Consider the following 18007-nt stretch of genomic DNA (forward strand, 5'->3'; position numbering starts at 1 on the left):
TACCGGAGATATAGGGCTGCAATTTGGTACGTCTAATGATTAGAGGGTGGATGATCAACATACCAATTTGCAGCCCTCTAGCCTCAGTAGTTTTGAAGATCTGAGGGCGGACAGGAAAAGTGTGGACGAACAAACAAAGACATCTCAATAGTTTTTTTTTTTTTTTTTTTTTTTTTTTTTTTTACAGAAAACTAAAAGCACTCTTTATGCATCTCAATTTGTTATGGTTTCAAGTACTTACTGAAGGGTTTAACTAGGGTAACCGAAATTTTTAAAATAATTCAGTCGATTTGTTAATTCTTTCCAATGTCCACAACAATAAGAAAAATACATTTCCACAAATATATCACTCAGCTGAAAAAAAAAAAACAAAAAAAAAACACCACCAAATGAAAGAAGGATTTAGTGTTATTGCAGACATTGTCATGACGGTCCACCTCTCTCGAATTGATACAAAAATCACGAAAAAAAATGTTAGAACATATTTTTGGTGGTGCTGGTGATCCTGTCCCTTAACTACATCATTTATTTAACACACGCCATCAACGGCCCACTAGTTTTTATCAGCATTAACAATGTAAAAAGGCCCTGAATCAATAAATTTCACATTCAGAATGAAACGCGGTGTGTGGCGTCCAGCGCTGCCGAAATCCTCCGTGAAACCCGGCCGAAATACCCGCCTTTGAACTATTTGCAAAACAACTGTATCCCATTTTAAAACTAACCGCACCACAACTGGAAAATTGCGAAATGATCGCGGCTTAATAAAGCAATCACCGTTCCGGTTCATTTTGAGGACGAATAAAACGATTTCGCTATCAAAAGGTTTCCTGTGTTGCGTTCAAATTGTCCCGCTCTGCAGCGCGCACAATAATCATCCTGTGTTTGAAGCCTCAGTTCTGTTCTGTTTTTTTTTTTTTTCGCTCTTGATAAATGGATTTTTGACAAGTCGTAATTAATTTTTCGCCCCCCTGGCTCGGCCGGGTTGACGCCCCATTGATTGGCTGCTGGCGTCGGCTTTCTCAGCTTTGGTTATTTCTTTAGCGTTTTCAATAATTCATAGAAGCACAAGTAATCTATGTACCTATGAATTACATGCAAGAGAAATAACATGTTTAATTGCAGGAGCATCTGCTTGTACAAACGGAGTTATTTGTCGAAGAATAACAAAACTAGCAATCATTCCACACAGACGGAACCCCAAAAGTAAGTAACGTTCCTAAGATTTACAACCAAGAGAAATATATTGTCGTTGCAAGAGCGACTCTCAGTAGAAAAAAAAAATATATTGTGGAAGGCGCGGTCATCATACAAACCAAAAACATATAACTATCAGAGGCCACTGACCTATTCCAAAGTAAGTGTTTCGACGGACACACCCACCACTACATTCGTCTCGAGTTAATTCGGGCAAATCCTAACTAGCGGGCCTTTTTATTCGACACTAGTACACTTGTATACATCATACAAATACATTCAGTACTCTTTAAAAAAAACCTACCAGCTATTTATATTCACCACTCAACCGAAATGAAGTAGTGTGTTCTTATGTTATCATTTTTCATAATGCCATAAATATCATGCACGCCAATGTACTGGATAGAGTTAATAGTCATTAATAACTACAAAATCCTTGACTATGTACTTACATAGATGCTGAATGTAAAGCTGTCCACTGCAACCGCTTTGGTAATTTTTGTGAGTCCTGTAAATGTAAACAATTATTTTAACGTACGGTTACCAGGGATAAAGAAAATTTTTTTATTTATTATTCACAGTGTAAGTGACATTACCTGTTTTACGAAAATTGCCATTATTTAATTTTCAGTATTCAGTAAGCCTGAAACATGTAATATAAGTCCTATTATGCTTGTATTGTGATACTATATAATCCTAGCATTGAAAGATCTGCTTCAAAACCTTTGTGTAATCTGTCTTTTATATCATTCTAATTGTTAGAGAAAGATTTGAATTGCAGTCTCTCTCTCTCTCTCTCTCTCTCTCTCTCTCTCTCTTTCTGAAATTAATCAATTGTCATATTTTCAAAATCTACCTTCAAAGGTTCCATATACACACACACACACACACACACACACACACACACACATATATATATATATATATATATATATATATATATAATATATATATATTTATATATAAAATAAATATAATATATATATTATCATTTTATATTTATTCAATTTTCCGAACACTAGCCTTCAACGCATGGAACTCATAGAAAACCTGACCTTTAATGTATGTCGTAGAAAACTCGATTTAAGGGCAAACTATTTTTGTTTGAATGCCAACACTAAACACTATATTCTATTTTACTCTCGAATACCAAGCATATACTAATGCAATAACACTTTAATTAACCTTATAAATAGGAACATCAGCATACTAATATGTTATTTTTTCAACACAATTAAGCAGGCCCAGATATTACTAGCCAGACGAGACCTCACCATAGATGAATGACAAAGACACTATACCTATACCTAGTAAGCTATGTACTTTTTCAAGTACATAGCTACATTTTTTAGTGAATATAGCCATCAGTTAACGTTCTAAATTTTCATCTATTGTTCATTTTCCCAGTAATGGGTGTGTATCATTATCATGCCTTTTAATATCCCATCTTCATAACGTGTGACAAGCAGGGATAGTTTTGTATAGTCAAGCATTAAAAGTCTTTTCTCATTTTCTTTCAAAGAATCTTGTTAGTTTTCTATGTTATTGTATTATGGCTAACTATATTATATAGCCCTCAACTCGGGATTATGAGTATTTCATTGAGTTTTTAACGTTCGTGTTAATAACGAACGATTGGAATGGAGTATAGAGTTTGGGCCAAAGGCTAAGCATTAGGATCTATGAGGTTATTCAGTGCTAGATAGTAATGTTGACCATATCTCAAGATTATCAGAATACATAAATGCATACATACGTACAATATCCAAATATATCTGGATAGCAAGATATAAAAAAAGGCATTTCTCGATTTGGGTTTTAAACCATATTCCTATACAGATACACTTATTTCTTTTATCGTAGTTTAAAAAATGTCTCCGATATATGGTGTGTTAACTTTCTCACTAATGTGTATTTATGGATAAATTTCGAGATATAAAAATCATAAAAGTATGGGGTCAGCGTTTATAAATAAGTGGAAAAATAAATCAATTAATTAATAAATAAATATAAAAAAGAACGTTACAGAAACTATTCTTGACAAATATATCATACACAGAGAGAGACAGAGAGAGCGCGCAAAAAAGTTAGAGAATGATCTTCGTATGTTTAGAAAATCTTGTGAAATGTCAGCCCACTAAATAAAGGACATTTCTTAACGTAATCTAAAGTTGAATTTCTGTTCCTAAAATAACGTAAATCTCGTCGGGAATAATATTCTATTGATAGAGCTCGAGCAGTAAAGAAACTTATATATGACATAACGTATTTTCAACCCACGTCAGTCTTAACCATCCTTACTGCATTTACCGAAGATTATTACTACTGTTTGGATGGAATCTGTCATTCAAGGGATTATCGTCTTTGTAATAATTGCCTTTGCTTTATTTATTTTTTGTTGGGGGGAGGGTGGTTTGAAAACAGGGTAAGGGGGAAGGTGAGTTACTCTCCCTTCTACTACAAGAAAAAAGAAAAAGAAAAAAAGAGAAGTAGAAATCCCGAAATCGAATCGATCGTGGTGCTTGTAATTTCCGTGACTCACGATTCCGTGCTTAATTATTTCGTCCCTCTGATTAGGGCAGTGTCTTTTCCGCGCGATTACCTTGTCTCTTTGATTAAGCGAATGACTCTCCAGCGCAATTATTTTGTCACTCTGATTAACGCAACTACCATTCGCGTTTCCACGATTCCAGTAATTACTCTCGCGCACGTAATTGTGGTAAATATCAAACATTTCGTCCGTCTGAAAAGGGCTACGGATTACAGTACGCTATCTCCAGTGATTAGGGATTCATCATCATCATCATCATCATCTCATCATCATCATCATCATCATTAATTATTATTATTATTATTATTCAATACATGAAACATATTCATGTGGAACAAAGCCACCAAAAGCCCCTTGACCTGGAAATTCAAGCTTCGAAGGTATATATGTTCATTGAGAAGAAGTAAGAGGAAGTGAGAGGAAACACTTATTAGAAAAGAAAAAAAAATAATAAATAAATAGATATATAAAAATTAGCATAATTCCACTGACACTATTGATTCCAGACATTGCTTATATCTACTCGTAGTCAGCAAGATAGTGGAGCAATTAATAGAAACTATTGTTGATTTTCGAGTAAGCATCTCGGGGTGAATGTAACCTAGAACAGAGGTAATTAATAGGGATTCCCCGTGGTACTGTTGGGTCTTCTTTATACGTACAGGTGTGTGTGTGTGTGTTTGTTTGTTTGTATGGTGTTTTTACGTTGCATGGAATCATGAGAGTGTGTGTGTGTGTGTGTGTGTGTGTGTGTGTGTGTGTGTGTGTGTGTGTGTGTGAGAGAGAGAGAGAGAGAGAGAGAGAGAGAGAGAGAGAGAGAGAGAGAGATAATAATCCTTAGGCTGAGTGAGAACAATGAAATTTACTCTGCAATCAAAATCAATTCGTAGGTAATCAAGTACCATTGCCACATCCAATACGACTAATTTCCCATTCATAAAAGAATCACTCATCTTTGGTTCTTTTTGGCCACTAAAAGGGGAAATACTTTATTCCCTTATTAAACTCCCAGTGGATATTTATGCATTTGTTGTTTTAACTACTACACTGTCTACATTTTACTAAAGCAAGAGATATTCTGATTTTTCACATCAATTTGTAAGTAATTATTAGCTCACAGCATCAACTGCTTTTGCAGTGGATGATTTTCCATCTTTTTCCAGCTACCAATACATGTGTTAATATCAACTGGCCAGCAATCTCTTCAACAATTCTTGTCATTTTCATTTACCAATACAATTAACCCCGATTCTTGTTATTTTCCCTTTACCAATAGAATTAATCGTTGACGACATCAATATCCCATTTCCTGTTAATTCTCACGCTTCATTAAATATTCATAGCCCTTCACCTATTTATTTTGACCCTCATTAATGAGGCCGCCTTCCTCCTCTTTACTCATTATCCTTTGCCCCTTTATAAACCGCAGGAGACCTGTTTTTCATTGGACATTATCATAAAATGAATAAATTTCTTTTGGAATACCTGGAATCCTGATTCCACCTCTTCAATTCCAGCCTAAAATCTATGCTAACAGTTAGAAGAAAATGACACGACGAGGAGATGATACAAGAATCAATTACAAATCAAAACAATATATTATTTTGACGAATAATGATTAAGTTCTTGATACATTCTTTTTTGTGCTTTGAATACGCATTTTCTGTTACCGAAGTAATACCTGGATAAAAAAGGACAGTCACCACAATAATACCTGGATAAAAGGGACAGTCACCACAGTAATACCTGGATAAAAGGGACAGTCATCTCAATAACACCTGGATAAAAGGGACAGTCCACAGTAATACCATGATAAAATGGACAGCCTTCACAGTAATATCTGGATAGAAGGGACTGTTACCATAGTAATACCTGGATAAAAGGGAAACCCATCATAATAATACCTGGATAAAAGGGACAGTCACCACAGTAATTCCTGTCAGTTCACTGTTTGTAGGGGGTGACCTTTCCATGAAAAAGTAGAATTGTCAGTGGTACGGACTCGTACACGTCAACACAAACCCATCCCACCTCTTCCTTTCCCCTCCCCCTTCCCATCTCCTTTCCTTTTTCCCTCACTCTACGCCTAGACTGTCATTCAGAGTTTTCCCAGGCAACGCAGGGTTGGTCAGCCAGTATATATGTGTATCTACATGCATATATGTAAACACACACACACACACACACATATATAAATATATATATATTTTGTATGTATATAAATAAAAACAAACGTGCATAATAAATATATATAAGCATAATAAATATATATAAGATCGTGTACGTACATGCAAATGTCATCCATACCCGCACTGCCATAAATAAAAGTAACCAGAATTTGCGAATGGCGTATTTTTTAACACCATCCCTAGCGACAGTTGTGAGATCCAATTAGTCCCGATGTTGACAATTAGATAAAAACATCCCAAAATACCCAACAACCTCCTTTTTATCAAATAACTTTCGGGTTAAACGGGTTTTTTTTCTCTTATCCGATTCAGTAAACAAACAAATCGAGTAGACGCGTTTTTGTTTTTCTGTCCTTGTATCTCATGGATCCTCTTTATTTTTACTATGCAAAAAATAAACAAACGAATAAATATACAAGCGAAAAATTTGGGCTTTCTTTTCCTCGTTGATGAATATTCGAATCAAGTGTCTTTTCATAGATGCAACTTTTGTGGCAGAGTATAAAACTCAATCTGTTATTGCTAGCCATTTTTTAAAAATAAATCAAATCATAAAATACTCACTATTCAAATATCAAGGTTGATCAGACTGTTAATGACTGAATTAAGTAAACTGTAGGTGGTTGAAGTAGTCAGTAATTCAATGTGGAATAACTATCGTTGAAAATTACTTTTACATGGCAGGGACTTATAAAGGGTCACTGGAAAATTCGATTATAATTATATATATATATATATATATATATATATATATATATATATATATATATATATATATATATATATATATATATATATATATATATATATATATATATTATATATATATATATATATATATATATATATATATATATATATATATATATATATATATATATATTTTAAGAGCTATGGTTCTTAATCCCACCATATAATCAACTTTGCTTAATAAAATTATTCTCGATTAATTACTTTATAAAAAGTTACCTAAGAATCGAGGTTTTTTATTTGCCAAAAGGCATATTAACATTACTCTGAAAACAAGCACTTTTCGCTGTCCAGTACCATATTGACCACCGAACACTTGAGCTATATTGCTACCAATAAAAGCCATTTCTTATGTTTATTGCAATGCCAATATTTTCGCTCTTTGAAAGTAGTCATTCATTTATCCTCATAACCTGCTTCTGAAAATCAAATGTTTTTTTTTTCTCTCTCTCTCTCTTAATGTCCATACTGTTGTCCAATCATACATCTTTAGTTTTGTCTTCTAAACTCTAATACATTTCTCTTAAGATGTTTTCAATAATTTCATACTTTATTTTTCGTGCAACTATCAACTATATTTACATCCAAGTTCGTGCATGTCTCGTGTTTTGTAGTTTACTTTTTTAGTCTATATTTTTCTTAGGTCTTGCCTCCTACAAGCTTTTAGCAGCTACAAATTCTTCATCTTCCTTTTAGTATTCATGAAACCTCATCTCGTCTTTCATCTTCCTTTCAGGGAGGCGCTTCCAAAAGCTTCCGCGTGACGTCAACTCCGTCTGACAAGTCCATTGTCTTCTTTTAAACCGAAATTTAAGAATGGCATTTCATGCCAAGATTGATGTGTCATTCATTTCTCTCACTGGACCGCCATTCGAATTTAACGCCTCCCGAAAAGAACGGCTAAGATAGAAGAGTAAGGATGGATTTTTTTTTTATCGCGGTTATGCTTTGTGGTGTTTTGTTACGAGGACAATTTGGCATTGAGAATGATTTAATGTAAACTTATATGACTGAAAGTCACGTTGTACCTTAAGAGGTGATACTCAGTGGAGCCTACAGCTGTTCAGAACTATTTCTTAGCTGTTTACTCAAGAGTGTATTAAGAAGTACCTGATTGTCCGCTTGGTCAGGTCGCAGCTATATAGCTATGGAGAATAAGATCAGGTCGCAGCTATGAAAAATAAGTTCAGGTGGATAAGTTCAGATCGCAGCTAGGGAGATTAAGTTCAGGTCGCAGTCGATGGCACTGAAGTAAAATAACACACAGAGAACGGACGCAATATAGTTTATAAATACTTTCCTCTAAAGAACAACACAAACAAAACAGAATCATTAAATCATCAGTGCACAGAAAACGCGCTGACACACAGCTATAGAAAATCAAAATTAATAATTAATTTAGAAGCTCATTACTAATGTAAACTATATTAACTAACAAAGCGATAAAGAATTGACGTACTCATTTGTAATGTAAGCGATATTAAATACAGAAGTGGCTGCTACCTGTAGATTCGCATTTGAATATGACATGGGCACTTCCTGCTGCTGCAGGTTTGATTGTGACATGGTACCCAGGTGACATCCGGTTCTACCATCGCACGATTTCATAGCAGCGAGATGTAACAGAGACCTTAATTTTGCACGGAATGTTGCCATACATTACGTTGTCTTCTGTCTGAGCCATAGGTTACCATGTAACCTGGAGAGGACGTTCGTTAAGTGGGTGTTATAGCCAGGCAGGGAGAAACTGTAAATGCAATGTCTGTGCCCATCCATATTCTAAATAAGCAAAAATTCTTGCGGCATGTTGTCTTACCCCGCCACTTGTTATTAGTTTTTATTGTTAAAATGATAATATTATGCCATTACATTCCGCCTCTTAACAGCGGAAGCACTTGGCAAAAAACCCTAGGTACTGAAATCAACCTCTCCTCAGTTGAATCTATACTTGAGAAAATTGTCTCCATCGAAATAGTAAAATATATAATACGAATATATGAGTGATGACAATCAAGTATGTCACTGGCATCTACGTTACATTTCCCAGCTTACGAGATTTTTTTTTTTTTTTTTTTTTAACAAGAACTGTATATTTTATAGGAGGTTTGGAATGACGCTCAATTGAAAAATTACCTCCTCGTATGTTATTTTCCCGCAATTATACCTGGAAGTTTGTCATCATGCCTGCTCTAATGAAGATCAGCATAAACATACCCTTCTGCCCTTGCATTTCTCTAAGCCTAAAGCGCACGCCTTGCTTTTACCTACATAACTACGCTCCAACTAAAGTAACAAATCTAATTTCTTTTATTATATCATGACAAGTCATCCATTCCCTTAACACGACCTGCCGACGAGAGAGAGAGAGAGAGAGAGAGAGAGAGAGAGAGAGAGAGAGAGAGAGAGAGAGAGAGAGAGAGAGAGATAGCGTTACCCAGCCAGGCGAAATACCTTACTTCGGAAAAGGCCATGGAAATAGATGTCCATATATCTCGGGGGCCCGCAGATGATTTTTTTTACGAACCAGATATATGGAAATGGAATCGCATTGTCGAGACTATATGGAGAGATTCGCCCGATCTCAGTTAGTTGGATGATATACTACAGCTCCAAAGCTGCTGCTGCTGTTGGCGGTCTCGTACTTCCAAATCATTCCCAGGCAGCGTATGTCGTTACCTAATGTATTGTATTTTCAGTGAGTATTGCGTCCGTTTTCTATGTATATATATATATATATATATATATATATATATATAAATATATACTATATATATATTTATATATATTATATAAATATATATATATATATATATATATATATATATATATATATCAATATATATATATATATATATATATATATATAATATATATAATTTTATATTTTATTTATACTTAAATCCACGATAGAAAGGTAAATGAAACAGGATCTTGGAACAAGTCCCTGCTTCGTTTACACCTTTCTACCGTGAATGTAAGGGTGTATACACACACACACACACACACACACACACACTATATATATATATATATATATATATATATATATATATTATATATATATATATATATACCCTTAAATCCACGGTAAAAAGGTGTAAACGAAGTCAGGGACTTGTTCCAAGATAATGTACGTATTCCTTCGTGCTATATATTGTGTGTGTGTGTGTGTGTGTGTGTGTGTGTGTGTGTGTGTATATATATAATACATATATATATATATATATATATATATATATATATATATATATATATATATATATATATATATATATATACTGTGATTCATATACTATGACATGCATTAAGCTACAAATGTCCTATAAAATCCAATTCGCTCTACCTCGGAATTAATATATTTTCGTATATGTTACCCGAAAGGAAATTCTTTAGTCGATATAATTTCGTCCTCTCGTGGATTCGAACCAGCGGAGACGGGTGAAATCAGGACTTCAGTGATACTACCGACTTGACCACCAACTAGAAAATTCCCCTTCGGTTAACGTATATGAAAATATATTCATTCCGAGGTGGAGCCAATTTGATATTAAAGGACATTTGTAGCTTAATTCGTATATACAGTTTCCATATATTTACATACATATCATACATCATACATACATATATATATATATATATATATATATATATATATATATATATATATATATATACATACTACATACATAGTGATGAGTCCAAAATAATAATTTATTTTAATAGGCTTTCTCCACAAAAACGAAAGAAGCGATTATTATTTGAATGATTTTAATAAACTTGTTCTAGAGAAATTTAAGCAATATTCCTCAGAGGACCATGAATCATATTGAAAGTTATGGATACAATATGCAAATTTGACAGGATTTTACTTTAGAGGATAACGATATATAAAGGTTACGAATAATTCGACCATCCTCTTTCCAAGAACTGAATTCTATCAGCTATTAATGATTTACTTGTAAGAAACTAGAAAAATAATAATAAAGAATATATCCTTTTGGGAATGATTAATTCAACAAAGACAGAATTCAGCTTTAGAGATTATCAACCCACAAAGCGAGTTGAGTTTGACGCTTTATCCTAATTTGACGAGAAAATCACGTTACATGTGATACTTATTTCTTGGTAAGTGATTTTAATAGAATTCTTTCCCGACTCGATTCGAGGAACTGAGGCTATGTCAACCACTGATTCTTTTCTTTGTATAATTTAACCATAAAAAAATGAGATCATTAGAGCAATTCCTATGAACTGCCAATTCTCGTTTTCCCATTACTGAAGGATTTAAAATATCTTCCCTGTTTCTAGTAAATAAAAAAAAAAAAGGATTATCTCACGCCTCGCCTATCATTTGGTGCAGAAAAAGATATGGCTAGATAACCTAACTGGATCTAAATATTTCTATTTAATCTATTAATTTTAGTTTTAGGTTTATTACACTTGTAAAGCAGTGTAATACAGAAATAAAAACTGCGCCGAAGTTTCTTCGGCACAATCGAGTTTTCTGTACAGCCGCTACAGAGTATAAACAAGGCCACCGAAAATAGATCTATCTTTCGGTGGTCTTGGTATAATGCTGCATGAGCCGCGGCCCACGAAACTTTAACCACGGCCGGGTTGTCGCCTTTCCAATATCGTTGCCAGCAGCACGGCTATGTCTAACTTTAACCTTAGATAGAATAAAGGCTACTGAGGCTAGAGGGATGCAATTTGGTATGTTTGATGATTGGAGGGTGGATGATCAACATACCAATTTGCAGCTCTCTAGCCTCAATCGTTTTTAAGATCAGAGGGCGGACAGAGAAAAGTGCGGACGGACAGATAAAGCCGGCACAAATTAAAGTAATTAAAGGTATTGCATAAGATCAGCTACTTTGGAATTTATGACTGAAAATGGAACATTTGCAAACGCTTCCAAAGCAACATCGTTTTGATTAATCTTAACAAATGGTTCGGATTATCATCGTATGATGCATCCGAGAGAGGCGACGATATTTTTCAAATCAGTAAAGAAAAATAAATACAATCATGTAATTAATTATAGATTAATAATTCCATGAACGTTCAAATAAATAAGTATACATACAGCTACTGGGGAAACCTCGAAAGTCATACTTATAATATGCTTATCAAATGACTCATATTGGCCTTAAAAATAAAAAAAATAAATAAAGATGTCTTCGTGCAGTCATTACATTTAATACAAATATCTCTGCTATCGACAGTCCTTACATATAAATACATACATACATACATACATACATAACTACATACATACAGCACACACACATATATATATCTATTATATATATTATATAATTATATATATATACATATAATACAATATATATATATATATATACGATATTAAATACCTATATACATATATATATATATATATATATATATATTATGATATATAATAAATAATACTATATATATATATATATATATATATATATATATATATATATATAATATATATCATATACATATATAATATATATATATACATATATATATATATATATATATATCATATATATATGACAGAAAATGCATATAGCAGATATACATAAATGAATAACGCCGATACTCCCATCGTTAAAAGATTTATGCAATTCGTATCGACCAGCATTAATCTTATTCATTAATGAACTGGCATTCTGAAACGATCAAAAGAGAAAATACCTATGTGAAAAAAATATCCTGTATTAATTACATTTCCTTGCTTGCAATATTATTCCAACCAACGCTCATTATATCATAGGAGAGAGAGAGAGAGAGAGAAAGAGAGAGAGAGAGACGAGAGAGAGATGAAGATAACGGAGTGCGTAAAGAGAAAGAGAGAGCTTGAAAAGGAGAGAGACTCAGTCTTAAAATTACACACACACACACACACATATATAATATATTATATATATCTATATATATATATATATATATATATATATATTATATATAAACTTTAATTTAAATCCATCAGAGCAGAATGTAATGATATGTTATTTTTCACCGACGCATCATACGAGCTGTTACGTAATTCCCTCGAATAACTTTTAACTCTTAATACCTCGGTCATCTCATTCCCAGGAACTCGTGTTAAAGTTGCAATGTGCTTTGTGTTACGTTACCAGAGTTACGCTACCTTTGCTGAGGTCGAGCCGAGTTCTCCAAAAAGCTAATTAGCGTCGGGTTTTTAATGCATTATTCTGCTTCATATTAACAGTGATCCTGTCTTTCTGGAAAATGAACAGAGTATAGCCTTTGGCTTATATTTTGTTAAGACCTAATTAACGAATAAGCAACTAAATTAATTTTGCTTTTATTTTGTTAATAAACAAATAAGCAAATAAAGCATTTTTGCTTTGATTTTGTTACGACCTAATAAACAAATAAGCAGCTAAATAACTTTTGTTTTCGTTTTGGTAAGACCTAATCAACAAATAAGCAACTAAATAACTTCTGTTTTTGTTTTGGTAAGACCTAATCAACAAATAAGCACCTAAATAACTTTTTTTTTTATACAAAAGTAAATAAATTACTTTTGCTTTTATTTTGGCAAAACCTAATAAACAAACAAGCAAATAAATTACTTTTGCTTTTATTTTGTTAAGACCAAATAAACAAATAAGCAAATAAATTACTATTGCTTTTATTTTGTTAAGATCTAATAAACAAATAAGAAAATAAATTACTTTTGCTTTTATTTTGTTAAGACCAAATAAACAGATAAGCAAATAAATTACCTTTGCTTTTATTTTGTTAAGACCAAATAAACAAATAAGCAAATGAATTACTTTTGCTTTTATTTTGGTAAGGCCTAATAAGCAAATGAGCAAAATAAGCAAATATTTTAACAGAATATCGCCTTTGTTTTTCATACTGTTACAACCTAATAAACTAATCAGCAAATAAATGAATAAATGAATAGATAAATATATGAATAATTCAACAAATAAATCAGATAAGCTGAATAAATCATGTGGATAGATAAACATACGAAGGAATAAATAAAGAAATATGATTAGCAGAATGAATAATTATGGTATACCATCACTTACCACGAATGAAGGTAAACCATAATACAATTTAAGACAAGGTTATGAAAACAAAGAAATGGGGAATGATATAAAAAAAATTTAAAAAATCGTTATTTTTAAGTATAGAATGTTATAAAGAATATAAAAAATTTTAATTTTAAGAACCTAATTTAATTAAACATCACGTTTCAAATCACATGAGTAGCAGAGAACAAAGGCAATTATTAAAGAAAGCACTGCTGTTGTTTTGACGGGAACTGAGAGAGAGAGAGAGAGAGAAAAGACGAGAGAGAGAGAGAGAGAGAAGTAGAGAGAGAGGAGAGATTTTATATATATAGTATGTATATATATATATATATATATATATATATATATATATATATATATATATATATATATATATATATATATATATATATATATATATATAATTATATATATATATATATATATATAAGTCATATCACATTTCCGTGATTCATATACATATATCGAGCTACAATGTCCTTTAAATATCTAATTCGCTCTACCTCGGAATAATATATTTTTCATATATGCTTAACCAGGAAGTTTTTCTCGATAATAGACTTGCCTGGACCCGGGCGCGAACCCATGGAGCCTTTCACATCCAGGAACGTCAGCTTCACTGACGTTCCTGGATTTGAAAGGTTCCATGGGTTCGCGCCCGGGTCCAGGCAAGTCTATTATCGAGAAAAAATTCCCCTTCGGTTAAGCATATATGAAAATATATTAATTCCGAGGTAGAGCGAATTAGATAATTAACAAGGACATTGTAGCTCGATATATAATTATACATACATACAACATATATATATATTATATATTATATTATATATATATATATATATATGTATATATACTATATATTATATAATATATATATAATATATATATATATTATAATAATATATATAATAAATTATAATAGGGGTAGGTTTGCTTATTTTGATGATATACTGAAAATAATTTGTTTTATCCTTACACTAGGAAAAATGACCAAACTATCCGATTTTGCATAGAACAATAAGGCTCTTTCAAGTACCTGTCAATTTGTAATTCATATTCCAAAACAATCAGATGATTCACGTTCATTTCTTTCTTTGCGAAATTTCTTTTTAAAAGAGTAACGATTTCGGAAACAAGACTTCAGATCTTTGGCAAATATTTTCTACCATTTTCTCTCTTGAATTCAGAACTCTCTTTCCTTGAAAGTTGCAAAAGACGAGAATAGTATTCTGCAACAGAGCGAGAGCTCTGAGGTTTGGAAATCTGATACTGCAACGATGAAAGATGCAAGGACAAAAGATCCGTGAGAAATAAATAAAACCAGCTTTGATAGTTCGAAACCGTCCCAAATGGGAACTGAAATATTTAACCAGGCGCTTCGCAATATTGCATTCTGTACAATTGCTGGTCATTTAGCCAAAGGGTCGAACACACACACGTACACACACAGTATATATATATATATATATATATATATATATATATATATATATATATATATATATATATATATATGTGTGTGTGTGTGTGTGGTGTGTGTGTGTGTGTGTGTAGTGTGATGTGTGTGTGTGTGTGCTCGTGTAACTATATATATAGAGATTATATATATATAGTATATGTATATATATGATATATTCTATATATATATCTATATTATATATATATATATATATATACTATATATATTATATTATATATAATTATATATATTATATATATATAATATATATCTATATATTCTATATATACTGTGTGCGTGTACACACACATATTCATATATATGTATATATAATATATATACACATATAATGTATGCATCTATGTTTAGTTATGTGCGCGCCGTAACGAGCAGTAGTCTTATTCAGTATCTGAATATGACACAGAAATATATTATTTTTCATTTTAGAATTTAACATTTAAACCTCAAACAACTATCTACAGTGCATCATCATTCGCATAAAACCAGTTTCCCTTCGGTTATTACAATAAAGTGACCAGATCTAAGCCCTTAGCACAACAAATACGTCCCATACAAATGTGGCAGGAATTCTATGCAGCTTCGAAAGATACAAGACGAACTTAAAATCAAAGAGAATCACCAAAGTTGGGTAAAATTTTCCTTCACTTGATCTACCTTCGAGTGAGGCTGCATACCAGTATTGATACAATCTAATGCACAAGACAATGCCAGGAGGCTTCCCCAGGGCTCGGAATCGGCTTACCGACATGCTTCACCCAGTATGGGCCGGGGAGTTCGAACGCTGACTTCGAAGCTGGCCTCGTGTTACAGTGGATTTGTTTTGACTAAATTCTCCACGCTATATTTTGTTTTGACTGGAGAGCGTTGGGTGTTTCGCTCTCAGCTGTTTTGGCTTTCGTTAGTAAATGGGTTATTCTACTGACACGAGATGCCGCCAAATAAATCATTCAGTCGATAGTGTCTAATACATGTTTAATACGTTTCTTTAGAGTAATAGGTGAAACCATTATTTGTCCCGATAACAACATTCGATAGCACGGCCCTTTTGCAATGACGGGTGGTTTTTAGAAAAAAAATAAAAAGTGTTATAAGAACAGTTAAAAACGTCAAGGATTATCATAAATTCCACGATAGAATGTTGTTTTGAAGCATATTTGACACTATACTCGTACAGCCAATGGTCAGAAAATGATTTCACTCGTAAAGTTCCAGTCACGCGAATCCTGCGTAAGATTGAATACTTTCCATTTTAATTTATGTACATAAACTAAACTTTCATATTAGTTCGTAATAATAAAAGACATTCTTTAACTTCTCGACGTAACAGACGCTCCTGATTGGCTGTTGATAAGCCAATGACAGGGCTGGAAAATCAGCGCTAAAACCCACGACATAATCACGACGACGGAATTTGAGGGAGATTCCTCCTTGCGCCGAATTCTGCAACAGGGGGCAATCGGATACAGGGCGCTTATGGTATAATAGGTCCACACACACACACACACACATACGAACCAGACCTCCATTCATTCAGGAGCCATGCGTATTAATCTTATCCCGTTCCGACCAGGCGTACATTAATCATAATTCGGGAAGGTCCTCTGATTGCGGCCGCTCAGTTTATGTCGAGATTTCTCCGATTGTTATGCAATGCGAATCTACATTAAAATTGAATCAATACAGAAAATTACTTTGTGAGTTTCTTCAACGTCCTGGAATGACTGTTCGATGTGCTCGATATTGTTTAATGGTTAATAATCTTATTCTTTTTCCCTTCAAAGCTTTGTTTTTTTAAAGGTCGGTTGTAAGTAGTTATTTACTTTTGCTTCAACTGTTATGTGTATAATCGCGTTTATTAAACCAGTGTTGGACACCTATTATTATTATTGTTGTTGTTGTTGTTGTTGTTGTTCAGAAGATGAACCCTACTCACATGGAACAAGCCCACAGGGGCCACTGACTTGAAATTCAAGCTTTCAAACACTATGGCGTTCATTTGAAGAAAGTAACAGAAGGTAACAGGAGATACAGAAAGAGCAGATCAGTTATTCGAGAAGAAAAAATAAATCAACAAATAAATAAATAAGTAAAAATGCAACTGAACCTACCACCAAGAACCACCTTATCTAAAATGAGATAATTCTCTGGCAGAGACAGAAATCCCCACCGGATAACAGTATTCCAGTAGAAGGACAAATGACCTGCAACAATTATAATCACTCAGAAGTTGAAAATGAAAATTCAGTCATTCCCATTCTGCTATCAAGTCTTAAAGAGAGACCATCTCAGGAGACAAAGCATTCGCACGAGAATAGGGGAGACGTGGGACCAGAGAACGTGATATGACGTTACACTGCTCTAAGTACATTTAAGGGAAAGACCCATCAAATGACCAAGTCAAACAAACCGTCCATCGCGCCACAGAATTTAGCAAACCTGCTTTCAACGCTTCGTTTGCGAAGCGGCAAACAGAGATCGCCACGCATTTGCATCTCCAGACCAGACGAGGAAGAAGCCATAAAAGGGATTCATTCCTCTCCCTCTGCTCAAAAGTCAAACAGAGCAAACACGAAGGGGAAGGGGATAATTTCTCCCCTTTGGCAGAGGGCTAAAAAGTCTTAACATACGGGCACCGAGGACATAGGGTAATTCAACAGACGAGAGGGACGCATTTCAGTGGCTGTCTAGATTAGCGGTGGTTCTCTAACGATGGATGCCAGAGACGTAATTGATGCGTATTTAGGATTACTGGGATCAGAGATATAAAGGG

At 33.3% G+C, this 18007-nt stretch overlaps 1 long non-coding RNA gene across 1 annotated transcript in view; it reads right to left on the bottom strand.

Annotated features, from left to right (window-relative positions):
• The window catches only part of LOC135225428 (uncharacterized), a 168328-nt gene that overhangs the window by 90105 nt on the left and 60216 nt on the right, over window positions 1-18007 (bottom strand). The window contains exon 4 of the long non-coding RNA XR_010316951.1: window positions 1650-1705. This is a non-coding gene — a long non-coding RNA (uncharacterized LOC135225428). The remainder of the gene's footprint in view (window positions 1-1649; window positions 1706-18007) is intronic.

Source organism: Macrobrachium nipponense, chromosome 13, assembly GCF_015104395.2.
Source record: "Macrobrachium nipponense isolate FS-2020 chromosome 13, ASM1510439v2, whole genome shotgun sequence".
Classification (NCBI taxonomy): Eukaryota; Metazoa; Arthropoda; class Malacostraca; order Decapoda; family Palaemonidae; genus Macrobrachium; species Macrobrachium nipponense.